The sequence below is a fragment of the Hemicordylus capensis genome, chromosome 2, assembly GCF_027244095.1.
Source record: "Hemicordylus capensis ecotype Gifberg chromosome 2, rHemCap1.1.pri, whole genome shotgun sequence".
Lineage (NCBI taxonomy): Eukaryota > Metazoa > Chordata > Lepidosauria > Squamata > Cordylidae > Hemicordylus > Hemicordylus capensis.
Window position 1 is genome coordinate 305,427,347 of NC_069658.1, and position 19,719 is coordinate 305,447,065.

General features: G+C 45.1%; 1 protein-coding gene across 5 annotated transcripts in view; it reads left to right on the forward strand.

Annotated features, from left to right (window-relative positions):
- The window catches only part of ARHGEF3 (Rho guanine nucleotide exchange factor 3), a 245,027-nt gene that overhangs the window by 36,453 nt on the left and 188,855 nt on the right, over positions 1-19,719 (forward strand). The gene's annotated exons all lie outside the window — the stretch shown is intronic.

The following is a 19,719-nucleotide window of genomic DNA, read 5'->3' on the forward strand; positions in this document are numbered from 1 at the left end:
ACTTAGCATAGCAGCCTGTCTCAGAGAACTGGTCTATCGAGTAGACCATTCTCTGAGGCAGGCAGATGCGCAAAGTCCAGCATGGATGGCTGGTCTACCCACCAACCTCAATTGGTAGACCAGCTCTCCCCGGAAAAATGGCACCATTTTGAGGCCAATTTTTCCAGAAAAATGGTCCTCAAAATAATAATAATAATGATAATAATGATAATAATTATTATAATTAATAATTCAATTTCTATACTGCCCTTCCAAAAATGGCTCAGTGCAGTTTACAAAGAGAAATAACAAATAAGATGGCTCCCTGTCCCCAAAGGGCTCACATTCTAAAAAGAAACATAAGACACACACCAGCAACAGTCACTGGAAGTACTGTGCTGGGGGTGGATAGGGCCAGTTACTCTCCCCCTGCTAAATAAAGAGAATCACCACGATAAAAGGTTCCTCTTTGCCCAGTTAGCATGATGTTCAAATCAGCTCAATAGATTTGGATCAAATGGGGTGATTTGCTTCTACCCCAATCAGGCCTTGTATTTTGAAGGTGATTTGATTCAAGGTAGAATCTGTGAATTGCCCCCAGTTTTGCCCAAATTGATTTGACATCAAATCGAATTGCACACCCCTACTTATTACAATGAAATCAGCTGCATGTGAACTAAAGTCCTTAATCAGTCCCTTGAAGGAAATGGGCAAAGATTCTGTGAAGCTGAGGTTTCACATGGAGAAGATGAGTCACATAGCATAGCTGTTCTTGAAGTGTACGCCCAGAAATTAATACAAAACATTGTGCTCCAATGGTTAAGATGATGGCAGTCCAGAAAGTGATGTCAGATTCATATATATGCACTCAGAGAAATGGGCCTCATGACAAAAGAAAAAACGTCCCAGAGGCAAATAAAAATGAAACAAACCTAAGACATGTGGAAAACACAGAGTACAGACTGACTTCTCAGCCTTGCTGTGGAAATAAATGTTGCTGGAAAAACTAATAGAAGGCATTTTATTTGCAACTGAGTGCTGCCATAATCTCATTACTATTTTTGGTGATCTAGTGCACGTACATGAGCAATAGTAATCATGTAAGGGAAGACTGCTCTGAGTTGTAGTTTTGATTAATCCTTTTGTATTGGGAAGTGTCATTAGAGAAGAGTTTATAAGATGTGTTTTTGAGTAGCCTAAAGGAGAATGATGTCTGGTCTTTTGCACCCCTCTGCTTCACAGCCCTTCCAAAGTCATTAGTAACTGCTTTTATGGTAATTTCCTTATACTTAGAAGGGGGAGAGACGGTGGTGTAGTTCCTATAGGACCCACATTCAATGCCCCCCCCTTTTGAGGTGCAACTCAGCTGCTGCCACCACTGCTGGGACCCTCCTCCCTTGCTTGCCTGCCCTGGTCATCTGCTTGCTCACCAGCCAGCCGCTCCGCAGCCCCCACTGATTGCCTGCACTGACTGCCTATGGTCAGTCAGTGGGAGCTGTGGGTGAGCTGGGTGGAGTGGAGATGAATGGTGGGGCCTGCCACGGTGGTCCTGGCACTCCCTGTGTCCATGGTGGCCCCACTTTCTTTGAAAATGGCTGCTCAGTCATAGCTCCGACCCTGGGGAGAGCAATTGTCCCTATTCAGCCCAGCATAATATCTCTCCCATGGCTGTTGCTGGTGTGCCTAGTATTTTGTTTTTAAGACTGCAAACCCTTTTGGGACAGGGAACCACTTTCATATTCCTTTTGCTATGTAAACCACTTCAAGATCTCTCTCTCTCTCTCTTTTTTTTTTTTTTTGAGAAGTGGTATAGAAATATTTGAACAATCATGTGGCAATGATAGATAAGGTAAGATTGCTTGTTGTCACCTGTGGAATGCAACAGCTGGAATCCAAAGAACCATGCAACTAGTTCAGCATGATCAAGTGGTATTTGGACCTGTGTGTCTCAAACAGCATCCTCCATGCACACCCCTTTGGAAATGGAGGATAGTTTTGAAAGCAGTTGGTGATATGGCAAGAGGACCTGCTGCTGTTCAAAAGGGGAAAACGTAAAATCTTCAAGTGGATGTGCCCAAACCCTTGGTCTTGCCTAAGTGGCAATCCTGGGCAATACTTTAAACTTGCATCACTTTTTCATCTTCTCAACTATTACAGGAAAACAAGAGAAGTGCCCCAGTCACCAGACAAAGAGGGAGTAGCTGCAAGGCAGACTACATCCTCCATGCAACACAGAACACTGCCAAGAACTGCTGGGCTGTGTGAATCAGTGCATGCTGTTCCCTACAGCAGTGCAAAGGGGTAACAGGTCAGAATAGTAGAAGCAACATAATAAGAACAGGTCTGCTGGATCAGTCTCAAGGCCTATCTAGTCTAACATCCTTCTTCACACACAGTGGCCCACCAGATGCCTCTGAGAAGCCCACAGGCAAGAGGTGAGGGCATGCCCTCTTTCTTGCTCTTTCCCTGTAACTGATATTTAGAGGCATCTTGCCTCTGAGGCTGGTGATGGCCTATAGCCATCAGACTAGTGGCCATTTGATAAGCGTGTCCTCCATGAATTTGTCCAAGCCCTATTTAAAGACATCCAAGCTAGTGACCGTCATCACATCCCGTGACAGAATTCCACAGAATAATTATGTGCTGTGTGAAAAAGTACTTCCTTTTGTCAGGCCTAAATTTCCTGGGCTTGCATTTCGTGGCCCTGGTTGTAGTGTTGTGAGAGAGGGAGATAAGATTATCTCTGTCCACACTCTCTCCTCCATGCAAAATTTTATACAATTCTATCATGACTCAAACTAAAAAGCCAAAGATGCTGTAGTCTTGCCTCACAAGGAAGGTGCTCCAGGCCTCTGATCATATTGGTTGCCATCTTTTGCACCTTTTATAGTTTTACAATATCCTTCTTAAGATACAGTCACCAGAACTGTATGCCATACTCCAAATGTGGCCACACCATAGATTTGTATGATGGCATTATAATATTAGCAGTTTTATTTTTTATATATTTCCTAATGATTCCAGTACAGATCCCTGGGCACTGGTCCCAGTACAAATCTCGGGGGGGGGGGCACTTCTAACTTGTTTCCATTGTGAAAACTGTCCATTTATTCCTACCCTCTGTTTCCTGTCCTAATCCACACATGAACCTGTCCCCTTATCTCATGACTGCTAAGTTTACTCAACAGCCTTTGGTGGGGAATGTAGTCAAAAGCTTTTTGGAAGTCCAGATATACTATGTCAATTGGATCACCTTTATCCACATGCCTGTTGACACTCTCAAAGAATTCCAAAAGCTAAGTGAGGCAAGACTATCCCTTGTAGAAGCCATGCTGGTTCTCCTTCAGAAAGACTTCCATTGCCAGAGAAGCAATATAGGTGTGGGATTTTCTTACACTGCATTGTTGATATTTCTGGAGGCTTTTTACTTGTATTTGCTATTGTATTTGCTATTTTTAATTTGTAAACTGTCTTGAGTATAATTTATCATAGACAGGCAAGGTATGCATATCTAAATAGAAAAGTACATATGCAATTTTGTTAGATCTTCTGATCAGCATTGAGTGTTGTATGCAGTCTGATAGCCAAGGCGACAATAATTAATTTCTGGCACCATACTAAACATGCAACAGCCAAAGCAGATATCCTTCAGTACATGCAAATAGAAAAGGTGCCTCCTTTTTAATCACGAAGGTAGGAAGGAGATGAATTCTGGATTGATTTCAATTCTTAGCAATTTGCACAATGCCTGTCGGCTTCCATCGTGGATATCTACTGGAAATAAAACTTGCTCCAGTCAAATTTCTTGACTAATGTGGGAAATGTATACAGGTTATATATTTAAAATTATATAGCAGCAGGGATGAAAGAGCAATCTGATTTGTAGGCCCTGCCTGATTTTAAACAACATGTGAGGCTTAAAGGTGTGAAGTACAATTAGTGTGAACCACATAGCTATTTTTCTGCTTAATATAGATAAATTTAGTTCTTAAATTTATCTGTACATTTTTTTTACATTTTATTTGACCATAAATACAGTATAATACTCTCAACCCAAGAGAAACAAACTTTTTTTTATTTTGATAGCTAATCTGTATAAAAATGAAACCTATATTGAAACAGAATCAGCTGGGCATGATTCTAAATTCCACACATGCAGATATTTCCTTTTTCTTTTGTGAATTGAAACAATTTTTATGTGGAAGATAATGCACATTGGCTCTTCACTGGCTAGAGCATTTTGCTTCTCATTGAAGAGAATGGAAGAGCTTCTTGTGCGCTTTGGAGATACTGAATTGTGATCCGCATATAATCCATCAATCTAGTGACATGTCTGTGATCAGACTTCAAAAATGTATGACAAAAGATGTGTGGTTTTCTTTATATCACAGCTCTGTTTAATAGTATTCAATATTGCATATAGACTTGATTTCAAACTTTTAAAAAAGCAACTAGAATTTCTAATTCCAGTTAGATGAGAAATATCAAGAGTAAAATCTTCTTGTAAATAAACTCACCTGTGACGAAGCACTTTTCTAACAATATGCATATACTGATGAAGCCCAGTATCTTCAGGGGCTACTCTTCTTTTTTGTTTCTTGTACAAAATGAAGTCTCTTGCACGGATTATGGCTGAGAAAAGACAAATGTGGGATGCTTGCAACTTTGACCAGCAGGGGGCTGTATTGGCCAAGAATGGCTGTCTGGAATTGGTTTTAATCTTAACTGTCATCATAAAAATGAAAATGCATTAGATGTTCGCAATTAAGAAAAATCTAGATGAACATTAGTATTGATATGTTTAATTATGTATCTTTTGTCATGACATTTAAAGAGGGAATGTAAAGTGTTTCCATGAATTGATGTTCCATGAATTGATGTTCGTTCTTGTTCAAATATCATTGTCAAGCTAGACATCATACCAGATGTGGCATGTAGTAAAACATTGCTAAAACATTCAAAGCCTTCAGGGTTACGTAAGCAGTGTTGCTATGTCACTTTCTGTTGTGTGGTGTCATGTATCTATATTGGGGGTCCTAAAATGTAGTTCCAGTGAGTCCCTCAGGGACCTTTCTTCACAGTTATCTTTTGTACAATAAATGTACAGTTGCTCCTTAATTTTTATAGCGCACAAGGTTGTGCACTTTTCCTGAGAGTAAGCCACAGTATTTTGTGGTTAGTACATTGATTGCTTTGTAGATTGCACTAGTATAATGGGATAGTATCTGCAAAATATTTTCCCCCTGTAGCACCCCTCTACGTCAGTGTACCAAGTTCTGCATTGGAGGGGAGGGAAATGTAAGGATCTCTTGCTTTATTTATGGCCATAAGGTATACATTTTCAGATGCTGTTTTTGACACTGAGAGTTGCAGCTTCAAAAGGTGTGTACCTGTAGCAAAAGGATCTCTTGTGTTTTTCATGCTGTTGTATACAAAAATGCGTAAGGATGATGTGTATCTAGAAGGAATTTATCTATGTCTATGAGTAGAAATGTTAGTGAAAGAAGTCTTGAATAATACTATGTTTCAGGATACATATTCCAGAATACTGCAGGGCAGAAAGTGGAAAGTGTGAGGGGCAATTTTTCTCTGATCTCTGCTTCCTTTGGAAATGCCCTGTGCCATCTAAAAATGTGCACAACCCTCAGGGCTGCACTTTTGCATGCTATAAGGCATTTCTGGATAAAGCAGAGAAGTTTCTTCCTCTGCCCTCTGTGCTGCACAATGAAGAAAATTCTCCACATGGGCACTTGGATTCTTTCTTTGGATGTTGGCCATTGTAATTTAGAAAGCTTAAACACATTTTTAAAAACACACCAAAAAATGGCCACCACAAATTCCATAAGGTACCAGTTTTGGAGACTGTTGTTCTTCAAAATCTGAACTTGCCTATGGTGCCCCTTAGGGCTCCAGATTGTCTCCAATGTTTAATATCAACATGAAACCGCTGGGAGAGATCCTCTGGAGATTTGGTGCAGGGTGTTATCAATATGCTGATGACACCCAAATCTATTTCTCCAGGTCAACATCATCGGAAGAGGGCATAACCTCCCTAAATGCCTGCCTGGAGGCAGTAATGGGCTGAATGAGGGATAACAAACTGAGACTGAATCCAGCTAAGACGGAGGTACTTATTGTGCGGGGTCGGAACTCAGGAGACGATTTTGATCTGCTGGTTCTGGATGGGGTCACGCTCTCCCAGAAGGAACAGGTATGCAGTCTGAGGGTGCTTCTGGATCCAAACCTCTCTCTGGTGTCCCAGGTTGAGGTGGTGGCCAGATGTGCTTTTTATTGGCTTTGACTGATACACCAGCTGCATCCATTTCTTGAGATGAATGACCTCAGAACGGTAGTACATATGCTGGTCACCTCTAGGCTGGATTTCTGGGGCTGCCATTGTACATTGTACGTAGTCCGGAAACTGCAGTTGGTCCAGAATGCAGCAGCCAGGTTGGTCTCTGGGTCATCCCAGAGAGACCATATCAAACCTATCTTAAAAGACTTAACACTGGTTGCCGATAAGTTTCCGGGCAAAATACAAGGTGCTGGTTATTACCTATAAAGCCTTAGGCCCTGGGTATTTAAGATAATGTCTTCTTTGCCATGAGCCCCACCACCTGTTAAGATTATCTGGAGAGGTTCATCTGCGGTTGCCGCCAGCTTGTCTGGTGGTTACTGCCTATGGACTTTGGAATGCGCTCCCTGTTGAAATAAGAGCCTCCTCATCTCTGGCAACTTTTAAAAAGGCACTCAAGATACATTTATTCACCCATTTATTTTAATTAGATTTATAGTTTAATAGTTTAAATATTTTTAAAGATTTTAATTGTTAATTTATTTGATGTTTTAAATGACTTTAATTGTAAACCACCCAGAGATGCAAGTTTGGGTGGTATAGAAATATTTTAAATAAATAAAATAAATAAGTTATTTTGTGTTTGTACCCAGAGTTCTGCTTAGCTGCAGATCTCTTCTTATCCAGCTATTTAGTTGTCATTTTCTAGCAGTCATTGTAAGAAAGAATGGTATGATGTACAGCTGAGGTGGGTTTCTAAGCTTCAGCAATGTATTTCCCTTATATGTCCCTGAGACATTTTGGATAAATGGTTTAAGCTTTAGTTGGGTTATAGTAACTCCTTGAATGGCTTATGGGCCTTAAGAGTACTGGGTTTTGGATACTGTGGTCATGACAGCAAAATACACTTCTAAGAAATCTCTTTGGGTGGTCTTTTATGATATTCTGTGAAGTCAAAAGTATGATAATATTGGCACACATCAAAAAAATATCCAGTTATTTATTGATTGATTTGATTTGATTTGATTTGATTTGATTTATATACTGCCCTTCCAAAAATGGCTCAGGGTGGTTTACAATTAAAACAAACTTGTAAAACAATGAAAAGCTAAAACAAATTAAAAACAATAACACAACAATTAACAATTTAAAAACATTTTAAAACAAGTATTAAACATTGTCCCCAGACCCCAGCTCAAGAAGACATGTAGAGTTAATATGGATGAAAAGGGCCACAACTTTATTAACTATTACACAGGCATGGCAGACTGGAACACCAGGTGATTAATCACCCTTAGAGAACAGTGCGGGCCAATAGAAGCAGGTCAGAACTCTGAAGTCCTACCCATCACCCTACTGGGCGACACACCCTGGCTCGGGAATGGGCAGGTACACCCCACTCAGTTCCTTCAAAGCCAACCCCCCCTTCTGTAAGAGAGGATCTGGATACTTCTAGGCATTCGTCCACCCCGGACCGCGCAGCCCAAAGGTTGGAGAAGTCCTGAAGCAGGTTTCATGGCAATCATTTTCCCCGTGCCGTACAGGCCACAAAGGAGCGATTAACCAATCACCCTTTTACATATCCAAGGGTGCTCACCGATATTCTAACCCTCAGATTACCACCCCGCCCTCACTGTTACTGCCATTGTGGCCAACCTAACTCTAACTAAGCACCAAGAACACAGAACGGAGTAAGCAGTATCATTTTCTTTGATACTGTGTAGTGAGCAGTGTTCCCTCTAACAGGGATTCCCAGATGTTGTTCACTACAACTCCCAGCATCCCCAGCTGCAATGGCCTTTGGCTGGGGATTCTGGGAGTTGTAGTCAACAACATCTGGGAATGCCTGTTAAATGGAATACTGGTAGTGAGTATTCTTGTATCCTGATCCTACACACACAAACTTGGAAGTAAAACTTGTTAATTTCAGTTACGTTTGTGTTTAGGATGAATGCCTTAGTGTGCTATATAGTGCAATTGTTTATCAAAGGCTCATTTCTTTTAGCTCAGAGATAGTGACTGAAAAACACTACAGACAATGCAACTTAGAGCAGCTCAAGATTGTGTTGGTAAAATAAAATACATTATCTTAAATGACAAGCTTTTTATTAAGTGGAAAATTTTTAGAAAGCTTGCTGTGTGTGCAGGTTTTCAACAAAATAGAGACGTTCCAGGGCAATCTGTGTTTCTGAGATAAGCAGAAACTAAACTGTTTCATAATATTCATGCCAACTTATGTTCCTGTCACTCTGCTGGTTATTGATAGTAGTAGTTATGATGCCCATTATATGAAACACTGCTGAGTGAACTGTGTGTACATTATGTTGGATTCTGTTTTTTTCCACCACTCACAGGCTCACAGCCATATTCATATTCCTTGTTTACTTTAGCTGTACTTCTTGACTCAGATTTTAACCAAGCAAGCCAAAACATTGTTCTTTCATGTTCAAGTTGATCATATTTTTGAGAGGAGTAGAATTTGATTTCTTATCTACAAAACCAAGTATCATCTTAAAAAAAAAATTAAACCCACAATTCCTTTTATACTTTAAGATCGTAGAAATCAGGTTGTAGAAGGAAACACACACTTATCTGATCTCCTGCTTAATCCTGACTTCAAATTTTGATGTAAAGAAGAATATAAAAAGAGCAAGTATGCAGAGTGTTCAGTGCAAAGATGGATAAATAAGGGAAACAGTGATGCATTCAGATGTATTGGCTACTTAAGGGGCAAGGTATGTAAGTAGGTTGTGTGATGGGAGTGGTGAAAATTACTTCAGTTTTATTGTGTGGTGTGGTGTTTGTTTTTTTGTAAGCCATCTTGTGATGTGTTTTTCATTATTTGTCCACAGGAGGTTGCCCCCCTGGATTTAGTCAGTCCCCGCCACGCAATGGTGAGGCTGGCCAGTATCAGGAAGTGGGGTGGCTCCACCCCTCTCTTGATCCTCGCCAGTCAGTGCTTGGGTGGAGCTGCCCAATACTGGCCATACCTCCCCTGCATCTGACGTTGGCACAATGGGGTGTGGTTAGGGTGCACACACAACCATTTATTTATTTATTGTTGTTGTTTTTTTAAATGCTTTTATTAGTATAATAAGTGGAAACAGAAAGGTTACATCTCTGAGAGTCCAACAAAACCAAACAACATACAGAGTCTTATTCATCAAAACCAAGACAGAAGAAAAAAAGTGGGTTTCTCAACTGGGTATCAGTAAGTCCTCAACTGGGTATCAGTAGCTATCTATAAAAGAGTCTTGAACCCTAACCCTAAAGAGAGAGAAAAGGGAGAAAAAAACAGCCCAGACCTGGTTGATATCCTACTGGCAGGTAATCTAAGGAGGAGGGAACCAGCCCAACTATGACGTACAAAATAGAAATAATACCAGTAATTCGAGCGCAGAGCCAGACGTCCCCAATACTCTGTGGCGTGAGCTCCACCTATATGTGTATTTTTAAATGTACCTCAGATATGTGTCTCAAATATGTCCTGGTATGTAGTTTTACTTCAATGCCGATTATTATTGTTATAATTTCAGTACAATAAGGAAAGAACTGTCAGGCCAGACATAAATTAGTTATGCATTTCTCTGCACTCAAATCACGCCCTAAATCTCACCAATCCCTTCATACTGGCTCTATCCTCCAAAGACAGTTCACACAACCATTTATAATGGCGTAAGGGCCACCAGCAAGAGCTTGTTTCGCAGCCACTGGTGAACTTTGCCTTCTACCCTGTGGAAAGTTCTGCAGACGCCCGTGGTTTGAATCTTAAAGGCCGAATATATTAAACTAGCTGACCCAGCACAGAGCATCTGTGCCCCTAGTTCTTCCTCTCTCTCTCTCTCTCTCTCTCTCTCTCTCTCTCTCTCTCTCTCTCACACACACACACACACACACACACACACACACACACACACACACACACACCACAACCGATCTGGCTCCCTGCCCTGTCTTCATTTCATCTCCATCCCTTCAGCTACTTTGTCCCCCCCACCCATGTCTACAGCCACTTCATTCTCCCCCCTCCATCCATCCAGCTGCTGCTTTCTGGCATTCCTTTTCCTGTCCCAGCCGCTGCTTGCAAACTCTCACAAGAGCTGCCACATATGGGATTAGCCACAGGTATGTCTTAGAGAATGATATATATAGATAAGTACATGAGATGAGAAATATAAAACCAAGCACCATGTCATTGCAAATAAGCTGCAACACAAATAGTAGTAATCTGTCAGTCTGTTATAAATAGTTCCCACATGTCAGAGTGGATTACCTAGTGTTCCTGAGGTTTCGCAGAATTATGAGCTGCTGCTCCATGGTGTCCTAGGTAGTTGTTGGGTGACTAGGTCATCTGTGTTCTGGAAAGCTAACTTGAAAATATGTAAAGCTGAAAAAAACAGAATTCATTTAGACATATTGAGAATACAGTTACTCTTAATAGTTTTCTTAATAATGTTTTTTACACTGAAACTGATACTACTAGTTAGTGTTCCATGAGCATTCCCAGATGGGGCTCTTAGCTCGCTTTTCATCCGGAATGGAGGGTGTGCATTCACATATAAGCCAGATTTACCCCGAAATTGCTTTGAGCTATTGGGGAGCACTTCACACATGATTCAGGATTTTAGACATTAGAACATTGCCCGATTTATGTCCAGGGTAAAAAAAAATTTCACATTTTGTGTCAGCGTTTTTGGGCAAATTCGAACTCGCAGTAAAGCCTGCTGTCTGAAAATGCTCCATATGTTAGTTGCCAAGTTGCTACTTTTGCATTATTGTCTTTTAAACTTATAATAAATAGATTTATGTTTACTAAACCGTCTTCTACATAGTAGTGTTAGATCTAGTCTTACTGTATATACTACATTTATTGATGCAACTGCAAAGAGGTCGTTTAGGTCATTCTTTTTTAACTTATATTTTATTAAAGAGGTGTCTTTTTCTATTTTTAATGTTATGTTATGCTTGTATCATGTTTTGTGTTATGTTATGACCAGTGGTTACCATAATAAATTTATTTACTAGTTGACAAAATACAGACAATGGCTTAGTCTGAGCCAAATAAGGTAGAATGTAGGCTATCTATAATCAGATTTCCTGACACCATTTTTCAGTTGCAGGGTGGTGGGGCTGAACTGCATTGTGGCGGTGGTGCTAGGGAGTTTAAAAACAACAACAAAGTATCTAATGAAAATTGACACACACACACAGACACACACACACACAGACACACACACACACACACAGAAACACACACAACCAATGCTGCTATTAACCATGAAGGTGAAGAAAGACAGGTCATCCCACCCCCCACCCCCGGCTAATAGCAGCTTTGTGTGGAATTTTTCTGTTGGGGAAATGACTGGGATGAAGGATGGAATAAACCCCCAACCCAGCACTGCAGCCTGGGTTTTAGCCGGTTGATTTGGGGCAAAGAAAAAGACATCAGGCTATCCAACCCAGCAATCCCACATCACATCCAGTTTGTCTCTTGCTGAGATGCTAAACCTCTGTCTGGGTTATACCATTTCAGACTACAGGTGGAGGGCTTACATGATTGAATGCTCTTCCACAGAAATAACTAAATCCCTCCATGTAGAAAACTAATATGTCATGGAGAAGGCTAGGTTACAACTCTTCCCCTTATATGTCATTTTTCTGTGTAGAGAGATCTTCATTGTGTAGCAGCATCTGGGAGAAAATATCAGGTTAATGTTTTGGTGTATTTTAAACATGAAATGTTAAAATACTTTGAACATTATATGTATTTTAAAGCAACAGTAGTGAATAATATCTGCATTCAGCTTTCACAGTTATGTGGTACATGTGTTTTGTAGTCGAATAAATATTGTGATACCTAATGTTAAACTCCTACAAGGCTTCTGGAAATCAGATTTTAATTAACCACTTGAATTAGTTTTGTAGATAGCACATTTCAAAAAACCACATGGTATATATTCTCAAACATAGTACAGTTTTTTTAGTTCTGATAAAGCTTGACTGTGTTTTGTTCTTAGTAGACATTCTGAAGGAAACTTCCCTGGGAATTTCATCAGGTGTTACCCCAATGTATTCAGTGGTTTTCTGTAGAAGTTGCCATGGGAACACTGATGCAAGACATAGTCCTGTAGGAACCCAGCTGTGACAACTTATTGCTTGAAAACATTTTCATTTTGTGGTGCCTTACATTAGGTTAATAAAATGACCCTGCAGAGATAATGGAATAAATTATTCAAAGTACCCATATTTACTTGGAAATGATAATTAAATGTTAAACACAAAGCTCCAAGTGTGCATGGTATAAGGTTGCAGAAAAGCTTCACAGTAGCTGTTTTTTGTTTAAAAAAAACAAAACTAATAATTAAATAGCTGGGCTCTAAGTAGGGCCAAGGCCAGAGTACCTGACTTATCTTTAGACCATTTGGATCAATGAAGGGAAGGCGCAAAGGAAGACTTTCTGAAAAAAGAAAGCCCCTGGAAAGAAGAAAGCCCCTGAAGAAAAGAGCCCCTGGTGGCGCAGTGGTAAAACTGCCGCCCTGTAACCAGAAGGTTACCATTTCGATCCTGACCAGGGGCTCAAGGTTGACTCAGCCTTCCATCCTTCCAAGGTCAGTAAAAATGAGTACACAGAATGTTGGGGGGCAATATGCTAAATCACTGTAAACCGCTTAGAGAGCTTCCAGCTATAGAGCGGTATATAAATGTAAGTGCTATTGCTATTGCTATTTGCATTAGACTGTGCTGGTGTGAAGCCAAAAGGCAATTCAAGTAGCCCTTCTCATGTACGATAGCCACTAGAGTAGCCAGATGTAGAGCCAGGCCTCACGATCAGTGAGACCCGGTTTTGGAGAGTGAGTGGGGAAGCCTGCTCTCCCAACACACGAGCAGGGCGGAAGCCTTGGGCGGCCGGATCTATTGCTGGCTCTGTGACAGAGCCTGCAGGGGCCAATCGGCCCCCGGAAGCTCCAGCATGCCCTGCACGAGTGTGCAGGGCATGCTGGTGAGACCCCCAGAGCCAAGAGGCGGCTTTTCGCCTCCCCTCCGGGGGTCTCCTCATGAGTAGCCGCAGTGCCCGGTTTTGCCTGATCGTGGCAATAGCCCTATAGTTTTAATGTGGAGGGACCATTTTATACGAAGCCAACCTCAGTGACCTCCTGCATTCTCATTATTTGGTGATATTTACAAAATAATTCAATGGAATGTGACTGATCTCTTTTCATGTTTGGGCTCTAGAATCTGGAGGCAGGTGTGTTTAAGGGGGTTACACAGTCATGCACACCACTTGATGATTGGCAGCTCTAGCAGAAGGTAATAGTAGAATGCAGAACGAACTGTGGCACTTGACTCTGCTGGTGGAGACTAGTCTGGTGCCATGTTGCTTTAATGTTCCCCCTGTTCCATAAACAAAACAAAATACCTCTCTGCAAATAGAAAACTAGCACAACAGTTGTCTTGTTTTTATGCTTGTTTTATATGTTTTTAGCTTGATGTTTTTATTGCTTGATGTTTTTATTGCTTTTATTGTATGTTTTAATTTTTGTAAACCGCCTTGGGGTTTTCTTTTAACGAAAGGCGGTATAGAAATGTAAAAATAAAAAAATAAAGAAAACAAGCAAAGGGCTTGACTGGAACATTTATCCTTGATGTGGTAGTTTTCTGCTAATAGGAACCTGCCTGAACGAGTGAACACCAGTGACTAAATTTAATTGTTGAATGATATGAGATATCTTTTACCTTACCTCATAGTTAACTGCCTTTGTTGAACAATACTAACTTAGAAAATTAGTACCCCAAGCCACCTAGGCTGACTAACGTGTACTTTTTTCAGAATTAACAAGTTCTGTATCTGCCTACTTTCTTTTCACTATCTTTTCACTATCTTTCTTTTCATTACCAGTCCTTCAACTGGACTAAATTTGGTCCAAATCGGTTAGGCAGTTCACAAGTTAGTGCACTTGCACCTCAAACATTCATGCATCTGCCATCTAGAATTGGGGTGGAAGACATCACCACAAACTGTGCATTTGATATGTCCCTAAGTGTCCCTACAACTGTACCAAATTTGGTCCAAATCAGTTCTCACTTGCACCTCAAATGTTCATGTATCTGCCATCTTAAATCAGGCTGGATGACATCATTTCAAACTACATCCTGGAGCCGTCCCTTTGTGTCACTGCAAATGTACTCAATGTGGTTCATATTGGTCCAGGCATTGAGATGTTGATGGGACACATACACATTGGACACACATGCACACAATGCTCTGCAGATGCAATGAAGGCGGACAAAAAGCATTTCTTTGCCACCCCCATGGAGTAGTCCCTAAAATGGGCTCTAGCCCGTGTTCGGTCTGATTTGTCACGACTCTTCCTCCAGCATCGTTCCAGCCGTCGCCCAAGTTGTTTCATTGCCCTAAGTTCTGAGGAAAACCAAGGAGCCAAACGGGCTCCACCAAGCCGGAGAGGGCGTTTAGGAGCAACTGTGTCAACAGCCCGGGTTGTCTCTCCATTCCAGAGATCAACCAGGCTCTCAACAGGGTCACCAGCTCTGGACACTGGAAACTCCCCGAGGGCCTTCTGGAATCCAAGCGGATCCATAAACCTCCGGGGGCAGACCATCCTAATCGGTCCACCACTCCTGCAGAGGGTAGATGGAGCAGTCAAACTAAACCCCACCATATGATGATCTGTCCATGACAAGGGAGTTAACTCAAACTCCCCCATCTCGAGATCATTTATTCCCCGGTCGGCAAAAACCAGATCCAGAGTATGTCCTGCCATGTGGGTAGGGCCAAATACCAATTGAGATAGGCCCATGGTTGCCATGGAGGCCATTAAATCCTGGGCCACACCCACTAGGGAGGCCTCAGCATGGACATTGAAATCCCCCAAAACAATAAGCCTGGGGGAACCCAAGGCCACCTCTGAGACCACCCCCACCAGCTTAGGAAGGGAGACTGAAGTGCAGTGGGGTGGTCGGTACACCAACAGAATCCCCAGCCTATCTTGGAGGCTCACCCTCAAGGACAAACACTCAAAATTCTGAGATTACCTGACCTGGAAATGGGGAGGGTCTCTTGATAGATGACTGCAACGTGCCCTCCCCGATCCTCCAGGCGGGGCTGCTGCATGATCAGGTAACCTGGAGGACATTGCTGAGAGAGACCAACCCCACCCAGCTCATCCAACCAGGTCTCTGTCACACATACCAGGTCAGCATGCTCATCCAAAATCAAATTGTGGATGAGAGATGTTTTAGCATTAACTGACCTGGCATTCAGCAGCAGCACCCTAATCCTCAAGGGGGTGTTCTCAGAGCTCCCAGGGGTCTCAGGGTTAGGAGAAAAGCTGGAAAAAGGAACAGGCCTCAGTTGCCTGAACCGTTTCCCCCTGTAACGGCCAGCCCAACTCCCACCGCCATATCTCCCTCTGCCCACTACCAGTGATATTGCTGCCCCCACACCAACCCCACTTTCCTGCTATCCCAGACACATCCCTCAGTCAAAACAACCACAGCTCCACTACTTAATAAAACCAGGGGTCAAACAGACGTATGCTGACTTCTGAGACCAGGCAGTTCGCCCCAAGGCTAAGAGCCACAAGGAGAGAGTGCCAAGAGGCTTGCACCCGTGGCTCAGCCTGAGCTTTAAAACAGCCCATAGTTGATACACAAATGGAGAAGGAGGGGGGCAGAGGCAAAAAGCACAATCAATGCCCTGCCAAAGATGTTCCCCCTTCCCAATAACAAAATATAAAAACTCCCTCCTATTAGAATAGGGCAATACAATAGTTTGGTAGGTTTTATGCTGCTGTGGGGAAGAGGAAGAAGAGGAAGAGGAAGATGGATGGATGGATGGAAAAAGGGAAAAAACAGTCCAGGGAGGTATGGGGGGGGGGGCTGTTGTCATTCGTGCTCCTGCTCAGAAGTCCACCAAACTTGCTAGGATTCTTCAACCGTCTGGCTACTGTAGTCCACCGGCTGTTCTCCACTCGGCTGAGAGCCACAAGACCGAGAGCCCTTGTGCTCTTGCCAAGAGGCTCACGACCCTGGCTCAGCTGGTCTTAAGTGGCAGTTGATGTTACCTGAAAGGGGTGGAACACAGGCAAGCACTCAGGTCCCTGCTCAGCAGAGCCCTCTCCTCATCACCCTGCCCCTGCCCCTGCCCCATGTCCTTCATGGCTAATAAAAGCTGCCAGGGAGGGAACAGGTAGATGGTTTGAGGTTATTATTAATGCCTCATTAAGGGAGGGCAGGATGCCATCGTGCCTCAAGGAGGCAATGGTTTAAAAGGAGGCAATTATTTAAAAAGCCCTCCTTTGATTCCTCCAACCCGGACAACTATAGACTGGTCTCTAACCTGCCCTTTTGGGGCAAGGTGATAGAGCATGTGGTGGCGTCCCAGCTGCAGAGGGCCTTGGATGATACGGATTATCTGGACCCTTTTCAATCTGGCTTCTGCCCCGGATATGGGACTGAGACTGCCTTGGTCACTCTAGTGGATGACCTATGCCGGGAACTAAATGGGGGAGTGCGTCCCTGTTGGTTCTGCTGGATCTCTCTGCGGCGTTTGATACCATCAACCATGGTATCCTTCTGGGCCGCCTCTTGAGTATGGGAGTCAGAGGTACTGCGTTGCAGTGGTTCCAGTCCTTTCTTGGGGGGAGGGTCCAGAAGGTGGTGCTGGGAGACTACTGCTCGGCTCCGTGGCCTCTGGCCTGTGGGGTCCCGCAGGGTTCGGTCTTGTCCCTCATGCTGTCTAATCCTCTCTAATAAAACGCTTGGTGTCCGTCCATGGACGGACACCAAGCGTGCGTTCGTGCCTGGCCAGAACAGGGCAAGGGAGGCACGAAAGGCAAGACCCGGCGGCCATCTTGGGCGGCCAGAAGCGGCCGCCCCGGAGAAGCGGCGGCGGGGGAAACTGACCGAGGCGGCGGCAGAGCCGCCGCCTCGACCGAAAGAGACGGAGGCCGGGGGCGGAGCGGAGGCCATGCAACTGTAAAAAAAATTGCTCCCGCGGCCGACGCTAGTGATGTGCACGGTCCGGAGAAGTCCGGACCGGCACCGAAGGGGGGCCTTGTTTTTAGGGCGGGGAGGGCTTGCTTAGCCCTCCCGCCTCTTTGCCCCCGCCAGCGCCCGTATTTAACAGTATAGGGGCGCTGGAAACCAGCCCCCCCCCCGCCGCCGCGGCGGCGAAAGAACTCCCCAAGCCAGCCAGCCCTCCCTCCCTCCCAGCTAGCTGCCCGCCCGCCCGCACACCCACCCACCCGCTCGCTCACCCGCTCACTGGATAAGAAATGAGAGGAGCTCCGGCACAGAGCTCCTCTCGTTCGGAAGGCCTCCTGCAGAATGGCGGCTTGCGCGCGCGCGCGCATGCGCGCGCCGCAAAGCACGCCGTTCTCCAGAGGCCCGGTCTACCCGCCGGGAAAGGGCCGGGTAGACCGGGCCTCCGATCGCTGAGTAGACTGGGCCTCCGATCGCCAGAGGCCCGGTCTCCCCAGCGATCGGAGGCCCGGTCTACCCTCCGGGAAAGGGCCGGGTAGACCGGGCCTCCGATCGCTGGGTAGACCGGGCCTCCGGCGATCGGAGGCCCAGTCTACTCAGCGATCGGAGGCCCGGTCTACCCGGCCCTTTCCCGGCGGGTAGACCGGGCCTCCGGAGAACGGCGTGCTTTGCGGCGCGCGCATGCCGCCATTCTGCAGGAGGCCTTCCGAACGAGAGGAGCTCTGTGCCGGAGCTCCTCTTGTTTCTTATCCAGTGAGCGGGTGAGCGAGCGGGTGGGTGGGTGTGCAGGCGGGCAGCTAGCTGGGAGGGAGGGAGGGCTGGCTGGCTTGGGGAGTTCTTTCGCTGCGGCGGCGGCGGCGGGGGGGGCGGCTGGTTTCCAGCGCCCCTATACTGTTAAATACGGGCGCTGGCGGGGGCAAGGAGGCGGGAGGGCTAAGCAAGCCCTCCCGCCTTTAAAGGCATACCCCCCACCCGGACCCGAACCAGGCAGGGCCGGACCGGTCCGGCAGTTCGGCCATTCTTTGGAATGGCCGCCGGACCGATTCGGGCACACCGCTAGCCGACGCCGCCGACCACCCACCCTCCCTCCCAGCTGCCGAGTCCCCCTTACCCTGGCCGACTGCTGTCGGCCGAAGACAGCCCTTAATTTAAGAGGCAGAGAGGAGCTCGCAAGCAGAGCTCCTCTCTGTGCAAAGCCTCTTGCCGAACTGCCGCTTTGGGCGCTTGCATCCCTTGCGCCCAAAGCGGCAGTTCGACAAGAGGCTTTGCACAGAGAGGAGCTCTGCTTGCAAGCTCCTCTCTGCCTCTTAAATTAAGGACTTCCTTCGGCCGACAGCAGCCGGCCAGGGTAAGGGGGACTCGGCAGCTGGGAGGGAGGGTCTGCGGCGTCGGCGGCGGAAGCAATTTTTAAAAAAGTTACATGGCCTCCGCTCCTCCCCCGGTCCCGGCCTCCGTCTCCCCGGCCTGGCGGGGGCAAGTCCCTGGGCCGATTTGGCCCTTAAAGGTGGGGGGACACACAAAGGAACTGGGACGGCGGCCGGACGGCGGAGGGAGGGGGAATGGCAGCGGGGGGCCAGGAGCGCCGTTACTAGCGCCTGTTATTCAACGGGCCAAAATTCACTTGTATCTACATGAAACCTCTGGGAGAGATAATCTGGGGACTTGGATTGAGTTGTCGGCAATATGCAGATGATACTCAGCTCTATCTCTCCTTATCACCTGATCCTAGGGAGGCGGTGGATGTCCTGAATCGGGAGCTGGAGGCCGTGATGGGTTGGATGTGGGCTAATAAACTGAAATTGAATCCAGACAAGACGGAGATAATGTTGATCAGTAGGAGAGCCGATCGGGATGAGGAGAATTTACCGGTTCTGGATGGGGTTGCACTGCCCTTGAAGGAGCAAGTACACAGCTTGGAGGTATTACTGGACCCGGCACTGCTTTTGGAAGCTCAGGTGGAGGCGGTGGCCAGGGATGCCTTTGCACGGCTTCGGCTGGTGCGCCAGCTGCATCCCTTTCTCAAGAAGGCAGATCTGGCCACAGCTACCCATGCCTTAGTCACGTCACGGCTGGATTACTGGATTATTTATTATGAGTGATTGTATTCTGTTATATTGTGTTTTAGCATTGTTTTATTGATCGTTGTATTGAGTCTATTTGTTACTCCTATTTCTGCTGGCCAATGGCCGTAATAAAATTGATGATGATGATGTAATGTGCTCTACATGGGGCTGCCCTTGAAGAATACCCGGAAACTGCAGCTAATGCAAAATGAGGCAGCTAGGGTTTTATCTGGAGCTGCCCGTTGGGAGCACATCAGACCCATTTTGAAAGAGCTGCACTGGCTACCAGTTTGTTTCCGGGTCCAATTCAAGGTGCTGGCTTTGACCTTTAAAGCCCTTAATGGTTTGGGCCCGGGATACCTGAGGGACCGTCTGCTCCCA